Source organism: Odocoileus virginianus, chromosome 19, assembly GCF_023699985.2.
Source record: "Odocoileus virginianus isolate 20LAN1187 ecotype Illinois chromosome 19, Ovbor_1.2, whole genome shotgun sequence".
NCBI lineage: Eukaryota > Metazoa > Chordata > Mammalia > Artiodactyla > Cervidae > Odocoileus > Odocoileus virginianus.
In genome coordinates this window covers 57,185,867-57,206,623 of record NC_069692.1, presented here as the reverse complement: position 1 = coordinate 57,206,623, position 20,757 = coordinate 57,185,867, and the positions used below count along the sequence as shown (strand labels likewise).

Here is a 20,757-nt window from a genome sequence, read left to right as displayed (position 1 = left end):
ACAAAAATCAGATGGCATTTTTATGAACTATGTTTTCTGCTTATACTAGTATAAAGGTAGCTGTTTTGCTCAATAAAATCACTGACTTGCCTCAAGAGCATTTCAGTCCTCTCGACCCCATTCTTTACTTTCAGCTTCTTTTTCTCAGGCTTCCGTGCCGTTGCTATCGGGACTTGTTCTCTTTGCCGGCTGGTCCCGGCACCTAGAATGTATTTTACAGGGTGAAGTGAGCCAGAAAGTCAGAAAGAGAAAAATAAATACCATATTGTAACACATATATTGGAATCTAGAAAAATGATACTGAAGAATTTATTTACAGGACAGCAATGGAGAAAGACATAGAGATTAGACATATGGACATGGGGTGAGGGGAGGAGAGGGTGAGATGTGTGGAAAGAGTAATATGGAAACCTACATTACCACATGTAAAATAGATAGCCAATGGGAATTTGCTGTATGCAAAGGAAATTCAAACAGGGGTTCAGTATCAATCTAGAGTGGTGGGATAGGGCAGGAAATGGGAGGTTCAAAAGGGAGGGGATATACGGATACCTATGGCTGATTCATGTTGAGGTTTGACAGAAAACAACAAAATTCTGTAAATCAATTATCCTTCAATTAAAAATTTAAAAAATATTGCACAGAAAAAAAAACACCTATGATGCAGATGAGTGCATGGTATATAAACCAATACTTTAGATTTAATAGATCTAAAATCAAAAATTAAAAAAAAAGAAAAACAGACCTTTCTTGGGATAACCAAACCTACACCAAGAGAACAGACTGGAGGGAAGGTGAGTAGACCATACCAATCTGTGTGAAAGCATTCTCAAGTCTTAGAAACTGTCAATAATCATTCTCTCCAAGGAGATTTGGGGTGCAGATGTGGATGGGGAGTTTGCTTTTGAATATATGTACAGCATTTGACTATTAGAATTATGTGCATAGTTTGTTTCTCTGTTAAAAAATGCTTCATTTTGTTAAGAAGTAGTTTGAATGCTTCATCACCAAATTATACATGATCATATTTCTATAGCCCAAATATCAATAGAACAAATATTTGACATCAGACATATTCCATATAATTGGGGGAACTATGATCACAAAATTTATGTTTTGATTATCAAAGGATTATCAAAGTTTGAAGCCAGGTCCAATAAGAGCTTTGCAATGCCTGCTCTGTCACTCAGTCTTGTCTGACTCCATGGACTATAGCTTGACAGGCTCCTCTTCCCTTGGGATTTTCCAGGCAAGAATACTAGAGTGGATTTCTGTTTCCTCCTCCAAGGGATCTTCCTGACCCAGGGACCAAACCTAAGTTTCTTGGGCCTCTTGCATTGACAGATGGATTATTTACCAACTATGCCACCTGAGTTGTAATGTCTGGTCACTGGCAAGTTTAAAAATCAGTACTTCTTATAATTTAAAAAAAAAAAATCAACCTGATAATTAGAAGGTTAACCATAATTTATTTTCTTAATAATCTGAAATTATCTTTGCTCTGGGAATATAATTATATTAAAACAATACTTGATTATGATTACCTGGGTCTTTTTTTTCCCCTTTTTTTTTCTTTTCTTTCTTTTTTTTTTTTTTTTTTTTTGCCACACTGCTTGACTTACAGAATCTCGGTTCCTCGACCAGGGATTGAACCCCAGCCATTGGCATTGAAAGCAGAGTCTTAACTACTGGACCACCAGAAAACTCCCAACCTTAGTTTTCTTCTTCTTCTTTTTTTTTTTACATATGGATGGAGTTTTTCTCATATATGAAAGCAATACAAGGCACTGTGGATAATTTGAAAGATAAAAGTATACAATATAGAATATCTAAAATCTATACTACTTCAGAAATAGCAATTATATGCAGTTTGATGTATTCTTTTAGACTTTTTCTTTGAATGTACTATGAATATGTTTCAGAATTAGGATTATATCATAAAGTTATAATATACCTTTAACATTGCTTCAGGACCATATCTCTTTTCAGTATTCTTGGGAAATGATATACATATAAATATGATTTTGTTGTTGTTGTTTAGTCACTAAGTTGTATCCGACTCTTTGCAACCCATGGACTGTAGCATGCCAGGTTCCTCTGTTCATGGGATTTACCAGGCAGGAATACTAGAGTGGGTTGCCATTTTCTTCTCCAGGGCATCTTCCTGACCCAGAGATGGAACATAAGTCTTCTGCACTGGCAAGCAGATTCTTTACTGCTGAGCTACTTGAGAAGCCTATGATATATGATAGCTGCATAGAATTCTTCATACAAACTTACCAGATTGTATTTAACTGGTCCACAAAGCTCAAAGGAAAAGTTTGATTAAATTCAAACCATCTTTTTTCATAAGAGATACTATTCAACTTCAAACAATAGTTGATCCTTGAGCAATGCAGAGGTTAGGGATACTGACCCTCCTCACAGTTGACCATAACTTATGGTCAGCACTATATACAGAGCATGAGATGGTTGGATGGACATGAGTTTGAGTAGGCTCTGGGAGTTGGTGATGGACAGGGAAGCCTGGGGTGCTGCAGTCCATAGGATCACAAAGAGTCAGACACGATGAGCAACTGAACTGATGTACCTGTGGTTTTCCTCCATATTTGCAGCTCCAAATCCAGTTTCAACCAACCTGAGACTGAGTGGTACTATTAGTATTTACTATTTTTAAAAATCCACATATAAGTGGATCCACACGGTTCAAATCTGTGTTGTTTAAGGTTTTTTGCTAAATCAAGTAAGTCTCCAGTAATCAAATTATATTATAAGACATTGAATGGAGCCTTTTGAAGATATCAATGCCACTCTTGGTTACTCAAGTTTGAACAGAATCTGCTCTGGTAACTGAATGCTGATGTGCTCAGTCATGGCCAACTCTTTGCGACTCCATGGACTGTAGCCTGTCGGGTTTCTCTGTCCATGGAATTTTCCAGGCAAGATTACTGCAGTAGGTTGCCATTTCCTTCTCCAAGGTTATTGAATGGTGGTGTGTAAAATGCAGTGTGTTGGTCTCCATGCTCCATAGTGAAAGCCAAAGTTCAATATACTTCCTCTTTATGAATAACCAATTACATGGGTAGTCTAAAGAGAGAATTCTTATTGGCTAAGACAAGTTAATGAGACTTGACTTGGAATCTTATCATGTAGTATAGCTACTTTAGTGCTACAATGTAGCTAGATCTTCTCTGGCCATTACACATATTTTGATCTTAATGCCCCCAACAAAAGCATCTCACCTAAGGAATGTGTCTTTATTGGTGACTGATTGCATTATCTCTGATTACATCATGGGATAGGAATTCAGTGTCTTTGTGTATAAGAGCAAGATTCATGTCAATGTATGCAAAAACCACTACAATATTGTAAAGTAATTAGCCTCCAACTAATAAAAATAAATGGAAAAATAAAAAATAAATAGAGGCATATTGAGTGAACCTAAAAAAACAAAAGAGCAAGAAGTGTGATTTAACGTTCATACAGCGGTTGTAGGGAAGGAAATGATGGTGTGAACAGTTAAACAAAACTTTTGCCTAGTTAGAGAATATAATTGTAATGGGGAAATTAACTTATTTGATTCAGATTATTTAAAAGGTAATTGTTACAATTGTTTAAAGCAGAAAATAAGAAAGTATAATAGTAGGGCCTTAAAGTTAGTGATATCATATCAGTAGACATTATTTTAAGAAACTTACAAGTCCATTTGGAAGTTCCCAGTTATCAATCTAGAAATGTCATAGACATAAACTGTACTTTTTTCTTTTTCTTTTCTTACTTTCCTTTTTTTTTTTTTTTTTGGTAATTCATTAATATTAAAAAATCAAAATACTGGAAGCACAAATATTCATATTAACAGATGATAGACTCCTCTCAGCAGAGACAATAAAAAAAGACTTTACAATTCTTCTCACCAGAAGTGTAGTTACAATTCAGCCTTGCAGTCTTTTTTTGTTTTCAAGCACACTTCATTACAACAGAATTTTTCTCTATTCTTGCCAAGTTTTTGATCCCTCTACAAAAATTCAACCAATATGAAAAGTGTTCATGTTCTTTTTATCCAATTATCATAATACTAGGAGTATTTGATTCAAAATCTGGGACCAGAAATTCTTATACTCCGTCTTCCAGACTCTAGTCCGATCTTAAGAAGATTCTTTGCTTTCACTCCCACATTTCAACCCCGGCAGTATTAGGCATCACTTCTTTATATATATGTATATGTATATATATATATATATATATATATATATATATATATATACATACATACATACACAATATATACAAGTATTTATTTGGCTGTGCCAGGTCTTAGAATCTTTAGTTGCAGCATGTGGGATCTAGTTTCCTGAGGGATCGAACCCAGGTCCCCTGTTTTGAGAGCACAGAGTCCCACTGGGGAAGTCCCACTTCCCCATCAGGGAAGTCCTAGGCATCACTTCTCAGGGTTCCCATAATGCCCAGCAGAAAACATGTTATACATTTTATCTTGCCATACTGTAATTGTTTACACAGGGGTCACTTTTTTTTCCCCCCATTTATTTTTATTAGTTGGAGGCTAATTACAACATTGCAGTGGTTTTTGTCATACATTGAAATGAATTAGCCATGGATTTACATGTATTCCCCATCCCGTTCCCCCCTCCCACCTCCCTCTCCACCCCATCCTTCTGGGTCTTCCCAGTACACCAGGCCCGAGCACTTGTCTCATGCATCCAACCTGGACTGGTGATCTGTTTCACCCTAGATATACATGTTTTGATGCTGTTCTCTTGAAACATCCCACCCTCGCCTTCTCCCAGAGTCCACAAGTCTGTTCTATACATCTGAGTCTCTTTTTCTGTTTTGCATATAGGGTTATCATTACCATCTTTCTAAATTCCATATATATGTGTTAGTATACTGTAATGGTCTTTATCTTTCTGGCTTACTTCGCTCTGTATAATGGGCTCCAGTTTCGTCCATCTCATTAGAACTGATTCGAATGAATTCTTTTTAATGGCTGAGTAATATTCCATGGTGTATATGTACCACAGCTTCCTCATCCATTCGTCTGCTGATGGGCATCTAGGTTGCTTCCATGTCCTGGCTATTATAAACAGTGCTGAGATGAACATTGGGGTGCACATGTCTCTTTCAGATCTGGTCTCCTCAGTGTGTATGCCTAGAAGTGGTATTGCTGGGTCATAACTTTTGAGGACAGCATTTTTTCACAGTTGTATTACTCTCCCCGCCCCCCAACCCAATCCCGATCTCCATCCCTTAGATCAGTGCATAGTAAATGCTCACAGAAGCTTTTGTCAGATCCATCCAAGAAGACTGTTCTTAGAGGCAATACAGGCAGTTCTGAAATATATGGTATGGTTTCTGTTAAAGATGTTAACATGTGGCTGATATCAGAACAGAGCCAAGCAAAGCAGTAATTGTTCCAGGTATTCGTAGAAAACTCTGACCTCCATTTTTTTTCACCTTTCCATTTCCAGAACAATTGCAGTTCATTTCTAGTAATAGAAAGTTAGTGCTAACTGACCCTTCCTTCTTCAATGGAGAACACAGTTGTCTCAGCAAAGAAAATGGGCTGCATAGAGCTCAGAACATCTTTGTGTGTGTTTAAGTGTGTGTGTGTGTGTTGGGACTTTATGCCATGACCTTTTTTTGTTGTTTTTTTTTTAGTTGGAGGCTAACTACTTTACAATATTGTAGTGGTTTTTGTCATATATTGACAAGAATCAGCCATGGATTTACATGAGTTCCCCATCCTGAGCCCCCCTCCCACCTCCCTCTCCACCCCATCCCTCTGGGTCTTCCCAGGGCACCAGGCCCGAGCACTTGTCTCATGCATCCAACCTGGGCTGGTGATGTTTCACTATAGATAATATACATGCTGTTCTTTCAAAACATCCCACCCTCACCTTCTCCCACAGAGTCTAAAAGTCTGTTCTGTACATCTGTGCCTCTTTTTCTGTTTTGTTTATAGGGTTATCATTACCATCTTTTTAAATTCCATATATACGTGTTAGTATAATGTATTGGTCTTTATCTTTCTGGCTTACTTCACTCTGTATAATGGGCTCCAATTCATCCATCTCATTAGAACTGATTCAAATGAATTCTTTTTAATGGCTGAGTAATATTCCATGGTGTATATGTACCACAGCTTCCTTTTCCATTAGTCTGCTGATGGGCATCTAGGTTGCTTCCATGTCCTGGCTATTATAAACAGTGCTGCGATGAACATTGGGGTACACATGTCTCTTTCAGATGTGGTTTCCTTGGTGTGTATGCCCAGGAGTGGGATTGCTGGGTCATGTGGCCATTCTATTTCCAGTTTTTTAAGGAATCTTAAGAAGAAACTGCCCTGAGACAGGTGAAGACACAGGTGTGACTCATCATAGCAACCATCTCCACAGATTTTCACAGTAAAAATAAGGACATTGGAAAGTTCATTGGAAATCAGAGCATTTAAGAATTCAATCTTCATGCCATTAAGGCACATTTACACCTATAGGCGGTAAAATCCTTAAAATTGTGTCCCCCTCTCTCCTGTCTCTTCAGATACCAATTTGTATAAGTGTCATGGGCCTCAGTTACCAGAGATATTATTACACCTGCTAAGTTGCTACTGCAATCACAACTCTTGGAACCACGGGGAGTTTTGTGTGCCCCAGTGCACTAGAAATAGATGATTTTGTCTTCCAGTGTGACAGACTACCAAAGGCATGCTTTCACTCTGCCTAATGATGAGCTACCCTAGAGGAGCAGCATGTGGGACCTTTTAGCATTCACAGATCCCAACTTGTGAATCAGAATCCCAGGTGCCTCTAAAGAGTTTGATATCCACAGCCTCAGAGGAGATTTGAGTATTTGTTTAACCTGTGGATCCTGGTTTTCTGAGAAAAATAATGAGTCTGGCAGCAGGTTTCAGTTTTTACTAGCTTAGTTACAAGTGTTTCAACCTTTTTTATGGAAGATGGGGTAGCCAACTCTCCTTCCAATACCTTATTAGAATTAGCAATAAATGCAATCAGATAATATAAAGGCAATCATTTGTGAGTTAAATTGCATGGAGATACAAGTTATGTTCTGTTAGGACTTCCCCTTGGCTCTGATATGACTTTACCACGTTCTGTGAGCATTTGGTGAGTCACTTATTCTCTCTAGGGCTCTGTTCCCTGAGTTATAACTGGATAATCTTCTATGCCTTTCAAGTTCCATCTTGATATGGCTCTAAAATTCTCTCATCTTCTTATATTTGGAAAAACACCATCCTCCATCCCCTGAGTGTATTTGATGCCTCTCATCATTCTAACAGCTTCTGAATCTCAGCTGCTTCAAAAAGGCACACAGATAAAAACACTTTACAATAACCTTATGCAATAACCATGGGAGACAGACAGGCTGGGCCACATAGAGTGATTTGAAAAGATAAAAAGCCCCTATAAAAATGAAACATTCTGTTATGTAGAATCGAGGGATCCAAGAATTAAAACAAACAAACAAACCTTGAAGGGCCATGTTTAATGATTTCATAATCATAAATTGTGTGCATGGTTGTAGGATAAAATCCTAAATAGGATACAACTACCACAAGATGTTTGCCATACTGAATGAAGTCTTGCATGTCCAGTAGCCAGAATTATCCCCTCTCAAAAAGGATTTAAGGAAAACTATTATAAATATTATAAAATCTGTTCTTATATAACTATCATTACCAATGATTCGTCAGTACCTTCAGTGTATGTAGCAATTCCTCACCAGTCAACAGAACACATGCCACACTCTTCTCAAACTTTAATACTAATTAACATTCCTTTGGTAAAATAGGCAAGACAAAGGAAAAGTTTCCTTAAATTTTTAAAAAGTTAACCCCATCTTCAAGTACACATTTTGGCAAATCTAAAATCTTAATCACACGAATAGAACTAAAAATTATTATAAAAAATTTGCTTTAGGTGCCACGTTAAGTTTTTTCTCAGACCATAACTCCTCTCTGCCTTACAGGGCACCAAAGTGAGGATGGCGCCAATGGGGAAGTCAAGTCTAGAATTCTCTGTGCAAAACTCAGTCAGTTCAGCCGCGCAGTCGTGTCCAACTCTATGACGCCATGGACTGCAGAACACCAGGCTTCCCTGTTCATCAGCAACTCCTGGAGCTTACTCAAACTCATATCCATCGAGTCGGTGATGCCATCCGACCATCTCATCCTCTGTCGTCCCCTTCTCCCTTTAATCTTTTCCAGCATCACGGTTTTTTACAATGAGTCAGTTCTTCGAATCAGGTGGCCAAAGTATTGGAGTTTCAGCATCAGTTCTTCCAATGAATATTCAGGACTGATTTCAGGACTGACTTCCTGAATCTATACTCAATCAATAATTTATTTCTGAGTCACCGATACTACTTGTGAGTTCTTTTGTCTTGTTATTCTTTACAAGGAATAAAAAGTAAGATAATTCTAAACAGACATGTAAAAACTATGATATTAATAATCTTTTAGGAAAAATACTCAAATATAGCAATAACAATCAAAAAAGAGAGTAAACAGTCTTTGATACTATCCAAGATAAGCCAGCCTGCTATCATGACTTTCTTGATTTCACATTCTAACCTCATTATCTGCTGCTAGATCCTATTTTTTGGGTTCTGTGTCCTCCCAACCACCAGCAATGTCTTCTAAACATCTTTAAATCAAGCATGAAGCAATACCACAAAATATGGAATTGTTTATTAAATACTATGTGCCAAGTAATGTGTTAGGCACAGGGAAATTAATAGAACCTAGCTTCTGCCTTGGAAAGTTTCATGGGGTATGAGACAGACAGATGGAGTTTACAAAATTGGCTATCATAATGCAATGAATGCTTCAATAGAGGTATGCACAAGATACCGTGGAAGCACAGGGAAAGGGGTACCTACATTGATATGCAACCAGGAAAACTTCATAAGCTAATTAATTGTAGAGTTTTAGGGGACGTGGAAAGAGAACTTTTCAGGTAAAAGGAACTGCAGACCATGCCATGAGAAAGCATGGCAAACATTTTGGAAACCACAATTTATTTCAAAGACTAGAGAGGAACAGTAGAGAAGGAAGTAGCTCTGGGAAGTCAAAGGCATAATTTAGAGAGTCTTAAGTGTCAGCTAATTTGGACTTTCTCTAAAAGTTAATAGAGGGCCACTGACAAATTCTAAGTAGGAGAATGACAAGATCAGATTAGCTTTTCTTAAAAAGACATTGAATTTTTTAAAAATACAGGATGGATCAGATGGAGACAAGACTAGCAGTCATTGAATCAAGCTATTTCAGTACATCTTAGCATAAATTGTTAAAGGGATGAATGAAGGAAGGGAGAACAAATGAAGGAAGCTTAACAGTAAAAAGTGGAGGGAGAGGACCACTTTCTGAGATTTTTAGTAGACAGACTCTACAGAAATGGGCAGCCAATTATAATTGAAGTAATCCTTCAGCAATCCAAGTCTCTGCCCCAACCAGTAATGCTGAAGCTGAAGTTCACTGGCTCTATGAAGACCTACAAGACCTTCTAAAACCAACACCAATAAACGATGTCCTTTTCATCATAGGGGACTAGAATGCAAAAGTAAGAAGTCAAGAGATACCTGGAGTAACAGACAAAATCTGGCCTTGGAGTACAGAATGAAGCAGGGCAAAGGCTAAAAGAGTTTTGCCAGGAGAACGCACTGGTCATACCAAACACCCTCTTCCAACAACACAAGAAAACAACTCTACACGTGGACATCACCAGATGATCAATACCAAAATCAGACTGATTACATTCTTTGCATCCAAAGATGGAAAAACTCTATACAGTCAGCAAAAACAAGACCAGGAGCTGACTGTGGCTCAGATCATAAACTCCTTATTGCCAAATTCAGACTTAAATTGAAAAAGTAGGGAAAACCACTAGACCATTCAGGTATGACCTAAATCAAATCCCTTATGATTATACACTGGAAGTGACAGATTTGAGGGATTAGATCTGATAGACAGAATGCTTGAAGAACTGTGGACAGAGGTTCATGACATCATACAGTAGAATATGATCAAAACCATCCCCAAGAAAAGAAATGCAAAAAGGCAAAATGGTTGTCTGAGGAGGCCTTAAAAATAGCTGAGAAAAGAGAAGCTAAAGGCAAAGTATAAAAGGAAAGATATACCCATTTAAATGCAGAGTTCCAAAGAATTGCAAGGAGGGATAAGAAAGCATTCCTCAGTGATCAATGCAAAGAAATAGAGGAAAACAATAGAATGGGAAAGACAAGAGATCTTTAAAGAAAATTAGAGATAGCAAGGGAATATTTCATGCAAAGATGGGCACAATAAAGGACAGAAATGGTATGGACCTAACAGGAACAGAAGATATTAAAAAGAGGTGGCAAGAATACATAGAAAAACTAGACAAAAAAGATCTTCAAGACACAGATAATCACGATGGTGTGATCTCTCACCTTGAGCCAGACACACTGGAATGGGGAGTCAAGTGGACCTTAGGAAGCATCACTACCAACAAAGCTGAGGGAGGTGATAAAATTCCAGTTGAGCTATTTCAAATTCTAAAAGATGACTCTGTGAAAGTACTGCACTCAATATGCCAGCAAATTAGGAAAACTCAGCAGTGGCCACAGAACTGGAAAAGGTTAGTTATCATTCCAGTTCCAAAGAAGGGCATTGCACTCATCTCACATGCTAGCAAAGTAGTGTTCAAAATTCTCCAAACCAGGCATTAACAGTACATGAACTGTGCACTTCCAGATGTTCAAGCTGGGTTTAGAACAGGCAGAGGAATCAGAGATCAAATTGCCAACATCCATTGCATCATAGAAAAAGCAAGAGAATTCCAGAAAAACATCTACTTTTGCTTTACTGATTATGCCAAAGCCTTTGACTGTGTGGATCACAACAAACTGCAGAAAATTCAAGAGATAGGAATACACCTTACCTGCCTCCTGAGAAATCTGTATGCATGTAAAGAAGCAACAGTTAGAACCAGACATGGAACAACAGACTGGTTCAGAATTGGCAAAGGAGTACAGCAAGGCTGTATATTGTCACCCTGCTCATTTAACTTATATGCAGAGCACATCATGGGAAATGCCAGGCTGGATGAAGCAGAAGCTGAAATCAAGATTGCTGGGAGAAATATCCATAACCTCAGATATGCAGATGCCACCACCTTTGTGGCAGAAAGCAAAGAAGAGCTAAAGAACCTCTTGATGAAAGTGAAAGAGGAGAGTGAAAAAGTTGGCTTAAAGCTCAACATTCAAAAAGCTAAGGTCTTGGCACCCGGTCCCATCACTCCATGGCAAATAGATGGGGAAATAGTGGAAACAGTGGCTGACTTTATTTTGGGGGGCTCCAAAATCACTGCAGATGGTGACTGTAGCCGTGAACTTAAAAGACACTTACTCCTTGGGAGAAAAGTTATGACCAACCTAGACAGCATATTAAAAACCAGAGACAATACTTTGCTGACAAAGTTCTGTCTAGTCAAAGCTATGGCTTTTCCAGTAGCCATATATGGATATGAGTTGGATTATAAAGAAGCCTGAGCACTGAAGAATTGATGCTTTTAACTGTGGTGTTGGAGAAGACGCTTGAGAAACTCACAGACTACAAGATCAAACCAGTCAATCCTAAAGGAAATCAGTCCTGAATATTCATTGGAAAGTCTGATGCTGAAGCTGAAACTCCCAACAGTTTGGCCACCTTCATCATATGCAAAGAACCAATTCCTTGGGAAAGACCCTGATGCTGGGAAAGATTGAAGGCAGGACGAGAAGGGGACAACAGAGGATGAGATGGTAGGATAGACTGATTTGATGGACATGCATTCCAGGAGTTACTGATGGACAGGGAAGCCTGGCGTGCAGCAGTCCATGGTGTCGCAAAGAGTCAGACACGACTGAGCGACTGAACTGAACTATAAGTGAATAGAAGGAAGGAGGCTAGTATGACTGCCAGGTTTCTAGCTGGGGCATCTGATGGCCTGAGACAAAAGTCACTGGTATCAAGACAACAACAACAACAAAAAAAAAAACAACTGATCTCATAGGGAAGGGAGATTATTGACTCAGCTTTGGCCATGAAGCATGAGGTACTTGGAGTTCATACCATGAAAATATGTATATGGTACTCAAGACAGAAGTCTACTGGAAGCACAGGTAATGTTTGGAAGTTGAAACCAAAGAAATCTTCTAAATGACTCTGAGACTGTAGAGTATAAGAGTATACCAGAGAAAAAATAATAAATATCCTTAAAAATATCAACATTTGGAGATTAGGAAGACATGGAGAGATAAACCAGGATCCCCCAGAGTGGTGGATGAAACAAGAGGGTTTCAAAAAAAAAAAATCAAGGATGCGTTTTCTCATCTGCCAAGTAGGTTGTCAGATAATGCTCATAAAGTGTTTATCACAAAGCCTGTCCATAGAGCAGGATGATGATGGGCTTTGGACAAGACATATCCAAGAGAGTAAGACTCTATGGCAATGTGAGGTTAGATGGTTTTGCTCACCTCTGTTCCCTTTCTCATTGGCAAGAACACTGGAGAGAAGAGACATTGATCATTGATATTCACAATGTCCATCAGTGAGGAATTAACCAGTTGAATTTCATCAAAATCAATTCAGGTCTACAAATAACATGTTAATGAAGAAAAATATATTTTCTTAATTTACTCATTTTAATTGGAGGCTAATTACTTCTTATAACTATAAATACTCCTCTGTAAGAACTTTTCAAAGCCATTTAAAATTAATTGAAAGGATCATATGACATGTAAACATCAGGAACTTGTATAGAGTTATTTGGGGAAGCAACAGTGCATAAAACTATTCAACAGAGTTCCATTTCCATCATTACTTGTGAAAAATAGTGAGCTTACTTTACACAATGAATACTAAATATAAGCAGAAGGGCTTCAATAGCAGTAAAAAGCAATCTGGGTTAAAGAATACATTTCCCGAAGACTATAAAAAGTCTGTAAGTTTGTTGTTGACATACTTTTCCTCACTGTCATCTGATGCTGTAAATAATAACATTTTCAGTTTCCTTTTTAAATCTATGGAAGTGTGCTGCAGTAACTCTAAGATGTTCTGACTGGCACAGACCCATATATCCCTAAACATATTTATATATTTGTAAAACCACAATCATAGTTCTTAAAGCTTATTAAAGGAAGCTGAGAAGTAGTATGAATGGTTTCTTTCCTCTTGATGACAGCAACCCAGGATGGACAGATGAGGAATAAATAATATTGTCAGGTATCAGTCCCCAATCATTTTGGTACCAGGGGTTGATTCCATGGAAGGCAATTTTCTGCCAGAGAGTAGAGGGGTGGTGGTGGTGTGGGGATGATTCAAGTGCATACATTTATTGATCTTGTTGAGCAGGATGCAGAGTTCAGGCAGTAATGTGAATGATGTAGAGCAGCTATAAATACAGATGAGGCTTCACTTACTTGCCTGCCAATTGCCTCCTGCTGCGCAGCCTGGTTACTGGCCCTGCTGTGCAGAACTGGTACTGATCTGTGGTCTTGGGGTTGGTGCACCTGAGATCATGGAGCAGCCTCATGCAGCAAAGACTAAAGGAAGGTACCCATAGCAATTATTTTCATTAAATAATCAATTTCCAAAGTTTTCAGCAGTATTTCTTAATAAGTGAATTAAAAATGAAAATTTCAAATACTTAAAAGTACAAGCTTAATTTATAAAATTAAATTCAATAGACATAAAGTTACCCTATCAAGTTGCTATAAAAGTTTTAAATATTTTTATACTTATCTTTTCTCAGACCAGCAACAAAGAGTGTGTAGGTTGGTTGGTTCTAGATTACAGACCAAACTTTGAGTAGGATTGGTCTAGAAAACAATTTCTCTTGAAATATTCATGAGAATGAGAAGAGGATGGAACTCCAGTAACTTATTACATAATCATATTTTGTGACTCCCTTTCACCAAACTCATAGAAGATAATGTATAGACCAGAACACAAACCAGCATGTTCACTGTATACAGATTTAGCACCTCTTCCCCAGATAGTGTTGGATAAATACTGACAACCCTCAAATCTTTAGGCTCTACTGTTCTATATGCCTGGTTATCATCTTGCTTCAGTTCTCATAATCTTCCTCCAGATAGATATAATAAAACTGATTTAATTTCTGCTTACAGTCACATTCCAATTTGACTTCTCTTACATAATACAAAAATTACCTTTGACTCAAGTTCTAGATGTTTCCAAATGTCAATCATATATTTACAAGTAATTTTTTGGTTTATAACCACAGATATGGTATATAGACACCCTCATTGTGGCAGAGTTTCTGGTGCAATTTTCTAAAGAATTTTTTAAGCAAAAAAGGGAAAAGGAAATGGAAAATTCATCTCTACTGCAGAGATTATAACAAGGCTACAGACCTATCAGAACCACCTCTTCTGGGACAAATTCTAGCTCCCTGTTTCAAATTGCCACACAAATGTCCCTTCCTATTTTTGTAATGACTATTTATTAATACATGTATCACATATGTTCACAATAGCAATGCATCTTGTTGGCATATGAGACAGAGGCATTATTTTTTAAGATCTTTTTAAAATATTTTGACTTTTGTTCCCCCTTCAGTAGTCATCATATAATGAAATGTTCCAGATTTCTTCCATGTAAATAACATTTCAGACATTCATTTTCTGAAAATAGTCCCTGAGATTCAGAAAATATTAAGAATATTGGCTATGACTTAAATCTGCTAAGTGTTCATTTGATATTCCCCACCCCCAACAATAAGTGGTTATAACACTGCTGACATTTGTTTATTTCTAAACTTGTATTTTTACAATGTTGTAGTTTTGTAGTTGTGCCAATTATAACTTCTACCCTTTTTTCATTTAATATTACCAAATATTTTCTTCATTAATTCAACTGGTTAATTCCTCACTAACAGACATTGTGAAAAAATACGTCAAATATAGATATCTCAAGTGATATCACCTACTATATGTTCATTTTTTTTTAACCAATTCTTATCTCAGAGCCTGATTTTTTTCTAAGTTCAAGAAAAAATGAAAATGTGTCTAGCACAGATTGGAAAACAATGAGCACAATACATTTTAGCTTTTCTAATATAGTTATCAGGACTTTGTTCTATGAATACTTAAAATATACAACTTTTAGGCATTTCCACATATCTATATCCCTGAAATATTCAGAAATAGACCTTTCTCCAAGCATAATTTGAGGATCTTTGTTTCTTTTATGCTTTTTATTTACTCTTTACAAACAGTTGCCAGTGAAAATGGACATGTGAATTATGAAACATGTCAGTGTGCCTACAAAGTTCAGCACCATAGGATAAAATAAAATAGACTTTTACTGGTCTTATATTGGAGAAAGTGAAAGTGTTAGTTGCTCAGTCATGCCCGACTCTTCATGACCCCATGGACTGCTGCCCATCAGGCTCCTCTGTCCATGGGATTTTCCAGGCAAGGATACTGGAGTGGGTAGTTATTTTCTTCTCCAGGGGATCTTCCCGACCCAGGGATCGAACTCAGGTCTCCTACACTGCAGGCAGATTCTTTACTGACTGAGCTACCAGGAAGCCCAAGGAAATGGCAACCCACTCCAGTATTTTGGCCAGGAAAACCCCATGGACAGAGGAGCCTGGAGGGCTGCAGTTCATGTGGTGGAAAAGAGTGAGACACGACTGAAGAGACTGAACAGGCACGTGCTTACCACAGACTACAAGGCTGCTGCATGATCCAGCCCCTGCCAAAGAGCAAAACTGCCTCCCACCTTTCTTCCCTTTGATTTTGCTGCAACCTCTCAACCCTATCAGCTTCTTGAGGACAACCAAACTTTTCCCACCTTGGGTATTTCTACTGTCATTTCCTCCACCAAGAATCTCTTTCCTCCTCCTCCTCCTCCACCAAATGATTAATTCTTACCATTTAGGTCTGGGTCTCCTGGGAGACACTGCCCCTTGACTTCTGTCTGAATTAACTGCCCCACTATTATTAAAGTCCTTTATAGCACCTATTACTATATATTATTCACTTAGTAACTTTTTTTCTCTTTCCTCATTTGTATATAAATTCCATTGGAGGTAGATATAATGTTTATATTGTCCATCATAAGATAGCAGAATGCCTGGCATAGGCTAGGCATTTTAACAAGTGAAGAGGAGGAAGGGAGGCCAAAGCTATGAGGGTAAGGGTGCATGCACTGAAAATCCCAGGCACCCAAAGACAAAAACCCAGTGAACACCATCATTAAAGGGACTGAGAAAAAAGTAGAAGCCTGCATAGAAAATTTAGGAAGACAGGGAATGGGATACCCAAAAGGATTTCTGGAGGGAAAGTAACCTAATCATATCCAGATAAACTGGATATCTACTGTATTAATGTATCAGAGGACTCCAGAAATACATTACACGATAACTATCTTAAGTAGAAGAAATTTTCCTTCTTACATAAGGTTGACCCTAGTAATGCTGCTTGAGTCAGTGTCTGCCTGGATTATCTGCACTCCAAATGCCAACTCTTTAAATTAAGCCTGTCAAGGGACAGTTTTGCCATAACATGCATAACAAACCTTTTAAGATTTATTTACACTCCATTCCTTTTCTCTGGCCAAATTAAATTCTCCTTTTCTAAGCTATTTTTGCCTCACTTCAGACTGTGGCATAATTTAATATGTCCTAAACAGTTACATGGAGACTGTGGTCCTCCTGATTTCCAAAAACTCCCAAATAATCTAAACATAAGAGGAATATTCTTAGGTTAGTCCAGATACCAGTATGTGAATCAGTCATAAGAATGACATGGTACGAAGATGCTATGAAGAGTTATAGGTTCACAGTAAGTCCTTTATTCAGTATCCCAAGAAAACACTTCCTTCCAGTAGGCAAATAGAAATATTCTTTTTATTAATCTGTCACATCAGAATATGCATGCTGAACCTCCACAGAAGTAAATATTCATTATATTAAGAGGCAGGGTTTCAAATGTGAAAACAGTTTCATCTGATTTGAAGACTTACCTAAGTAACTTGAGTGTCTGTACTCAAGTTGATTAAAGTTAGACATAAAAGGGCAGAATATAGACATAATAGAGATTTATTAAAGAGAACTATTTCTTAAAATAGTTTTAAAAGGTTTTTTTAAAACTGCCTTAAGTCAATTTTACAGAGAAAAAATACCTCTAATGATTGGCCTTGATGACTTAATAAAACGTTCATTTCTGATCCAGCAGGATTCTTTTATCTAAACATATTTACATTTTTAGCAATCACCTGACAGTTTCCATGTCTGACTGGGTCAAAACATAATAGCCCAAGTATAGGAACTAGCCTATACAGACTTTGAACTTGAAAGGCTTGTAACAAGCTTAATTGCCTGCCGGAAATTTCTGTGACTAAAAATTGCATAGAAATGATGATGCATCACTGTTGTTTGGTTATTATTTATCTAGCATATTTAAAAGACTTGAAATCCTCATCCCAAGAAAAATCATACTTTAAATATGAGACTTATTTTGTGAAATACAAATATTGAATCATTTCATATACTTGAAGCTAATATATGTCAATCATACCTCAATTAAAAATAATAAATACACAAAATATATAGCTATTAAAAAGACAACAAAACTTTAAGTCAATAACTTAGGGGAAGAACACTGTCACTTTTTAACACAGAGCATGCTTTAAACAACATTCACACACTGAAAATTATATGTGCACAGAAATTTAAGTATACTATCCATTTTTAACATTTTTTAAAACAAATTACATAAGAAGATTCATTTTACATATAAAACAGGCTGTTCTATAACAGAAAAAAAGGAAAATAAACTGTTACAATGTTAACAGGAGCCATGGTTGTATCCCTGAACTTTTAGGACACTTTTTAAGTTTGAGGATATACTTAAGATTGCCCTCTTTACTGGTATCCAGACATCCACAAGGATACTTGCCTCTGTTAAATATACTTGGTACATCATCATACCTTTCAATATAGTAATTTTTCTAGGTTGTTGTCATCACATTTGATCTATCATTGCAATGGCAATACTCTTGCTTTATTTTTTTTTAATCAGACTTCATTACAGCCTCAATCCACCATTCATGACCCTAATAAATCCAAGAAGAAAGAAGAGTTGAACTCCTCTAATTTTTATATATCTGGTATAAGTGGAATCAATGACTCCTTTCCAGACCTGCCGTCCTGTAAACAACCCTCTGCTCCTCTCGCTTTTGCTCACTTGTAGTTTTCCGCAGTGTTTCATCCTCCGTAAGGCTTTTGCTCAGGCCCTTAGTCTCCTTTACCTCCCAAATGTTGGCGTTAGCGTTTTAAACATGCTGACGAAGTCCCACCCACCATGATGAGTTCAAGGACACATGTTTTGCTGAGAAAAGTATTAATAACTGCTACATGGGCATTCTGTTCAGCTGGAGGAGAAGTCCTCCATCTTATGGCTTCTTTCTGGAGCATTGCCTTTTCAGAGGTATTACCTTACTTCTGGATGTCTGGACCACTATTTGCAAGCCTGTTCGCTCAGTCTGAACACTGCTTTAACAAGTTCGGGTGCTGACGTTCCAAGTGCAAATCTATACAGGTAGGTGAGTAGTACTCTGACCACAGGAGCCTCCTAATCAATGACAGGATGGACCACTGGTCTCTTAAGTAGTTTTAATCAGCAGCTTAAAACTACTGGGCTCAGTATAGCACACATGCTTAGCAGTGAACCATAACACCACAGGACACATATAACCATGGCAGCTGCCAAAGTGGCAGGCCCATGACTACCCTGAGAAAACTCAGTGAGCTGGTAAGCAAGATCACATTTATTAATATATCTTATTTCAAGTTTTGTTTTTTTCTTAAGGGCAAAAACATCTAGCTTCTCATTTGTGTCTTTTCAAAGTAGAATAAGGTGGCACCGCATAGGAGAGGTCAAGACCACACCCTCACCAATCCCCCCCCCAAAGCTGATTAGTCCACTTGTGAGTCTGAGCCCAGCTTTTAGAGCTTGATGAGCAACAGCTAACTGGATATTTCGTGTCAGCACTGCCTGTGATAATTAATTACAGGATCTGGCTCACAAGGCTCAACTTGTATCACAAGTTCTACAAGAATACTGGTTAATACTGATTTGGCTCTGCTTGGCTAAATTTATGTATCATCCAACCAAATTCAGTTGTTTAAAAGCTCTCACTCTTCCAAGTAGTCACTGTGCGGATAAACTTTTGGATGGAGAGTCGCCGACTGACCGTGTTTTTTAACCACACTCTTGGAAATGTCGCTTAAGTATTTTAATCACTATGGTGTTAACTCTGCCCATGATACATCGCCAATAATTTCAGTGGGCCATTAAATAATTTACGTTTGTCAAATGCCTTTTGCCATATAAAAGTTTTAAATTTTTATGAAACGAAAGGGCATTATTTCTCAAGATCTTTGATTTTTCCTGACTTAGAGTCAAAAGTTTCCAAGGCAGGCAATTTCTTTAAATGAAGACAATTTGATTTTGGTTCCTCTAAAACCTTGCCTGACCCAAATCTCTTTATTGAAAGCACTTACTTTATTTATAGAGTATGTGTTTATTAAAAAGTTGAATAACTATGCAAGCAGAGTTTCTAAGTAGACGCTCTAATAAATTCTAAAATGCGTCTGTACACTAAGAAAAAAATTTGATCCCTAAAACCTCTCCAATCTATGCTCAATGAAAACAGCAAACAAAAGGCCTCAATGTTAGTAGAAAACCAAGTTCTTCAAAGCAGGTAAAACTCCGGTTTACTCCTAGAAAGCAGAGGAAAAAGTTTTCAGATTATAAGTGACAGAGCTGCCCTTGTGTAACAGAACAATAGTGATAAGGCTTTACTTCTTAATGGGTCTCAATTACGAAGAGCGTGAAAGAGTTCTGAAAACGAACAAAAAGCTTTAGCTTTGACGCGAACAATTATATCAATCCTTAACCAAACCGAAGATTGATTTTTAGAACGCTGCCTAACCTTTCATGATCCGTGACAACACGTCAAATGAGCAGAGGTACAAAGTACGCGTGCGATCTCCAAATGCCACGCTCGAGCCAACAGCAGTTGCTCGCATGCGTCGTGTCAAGGCGCGACCAAAGAAGCCTGTGGGGAACATGAGCGTTTCTGTGCATCCAGGGCATTCTCCCGTCTCCTGCGGGCTGCTCGCTGAATCACGCCCGTCCAGCTCGAGAGCGCCCGCTCCGGCTCACCCGCGGGCAGGGCCGCGGAGCCAGCAGAACCATTGTCTGGCGATGGGGGTTTCGGGGCGCGGTGCCCGTGAAAACCGCAGGCAGAGGGAACTGTGGTCTGACTCTCGGCAAAAGGAGCCCGGGCCGGGACTGCGGCTCGGTGCCAGCCCCGCGGGCACTGCGTGCTGAGCCGAGGCCAGCTTCAGGCCTGCTCCGGTGACGAGGCTGTCCTCATCCCTCTGGGGTTTTAGTGAGGCGGTTGAGAGTCTCCTCCCGCTCCCGGCCTCCCCTCCAGCTCCCAGTCTCCCTCCCGCACCCTTCTCGGACCTCTACGCCCCACCCCCGCCGGCCAGCTCTCCGACGGCGGCGGCCGCCATTCACCAACCGGCTCACGCCGGTAGCCGCCGCCGCGCCGCGACGTCCCCGGGGCCGAACTTCCGCCCCTGTCGCCGGCGCTCGGCCTAGAGCCTGGCTGCGATTGGTCACCGGTGCGCGCACGTCACGCCACGTATATGACGCAAG

At 38.6% G+C, this 20,757-nt stretch overlaps 1 long non-coding RNA gene across 4 annotated transcripts; it reads right to left on the bottom strand.

Annotated features, from left to right (window-relative positions):
- Nucleotides 1-7,502: 7,502 nt before the first annotated feature.
- Nucleotides 7,503-20,740, bottom strand: LOC110131196 (uncharacterized). 4 transcript variants are annotated; one of them, XR_002312107.2, is made up of 4 exons: nt 20,563-20,740; nt 20,024-20,149; nt 13,477-13,599; nt 7,503-7,648 (listed from the first exon to the last, which is right to left on the bottom strand). It is a non-coding gene; the product is annotated as an uncharacterized lncRNA (long non-coding RNA). The 4 variants fall into 4 exon arrangements; XR_011481938.1 differs by lacking the exon at nt 20,563-20,740 and adding an exon at nt 12,532-12,648 and having other exon boundaries at nt 20,024-20,543; XR_002312108.2 differs by lacking the exon at nt 20,563-20,740 and having other exon boundaries at nt 7,503-7,670; nt 20,024-20,543.
- Between the last annotated feature and the right edge of the window lie 17 nt (nt 20,741-20,757).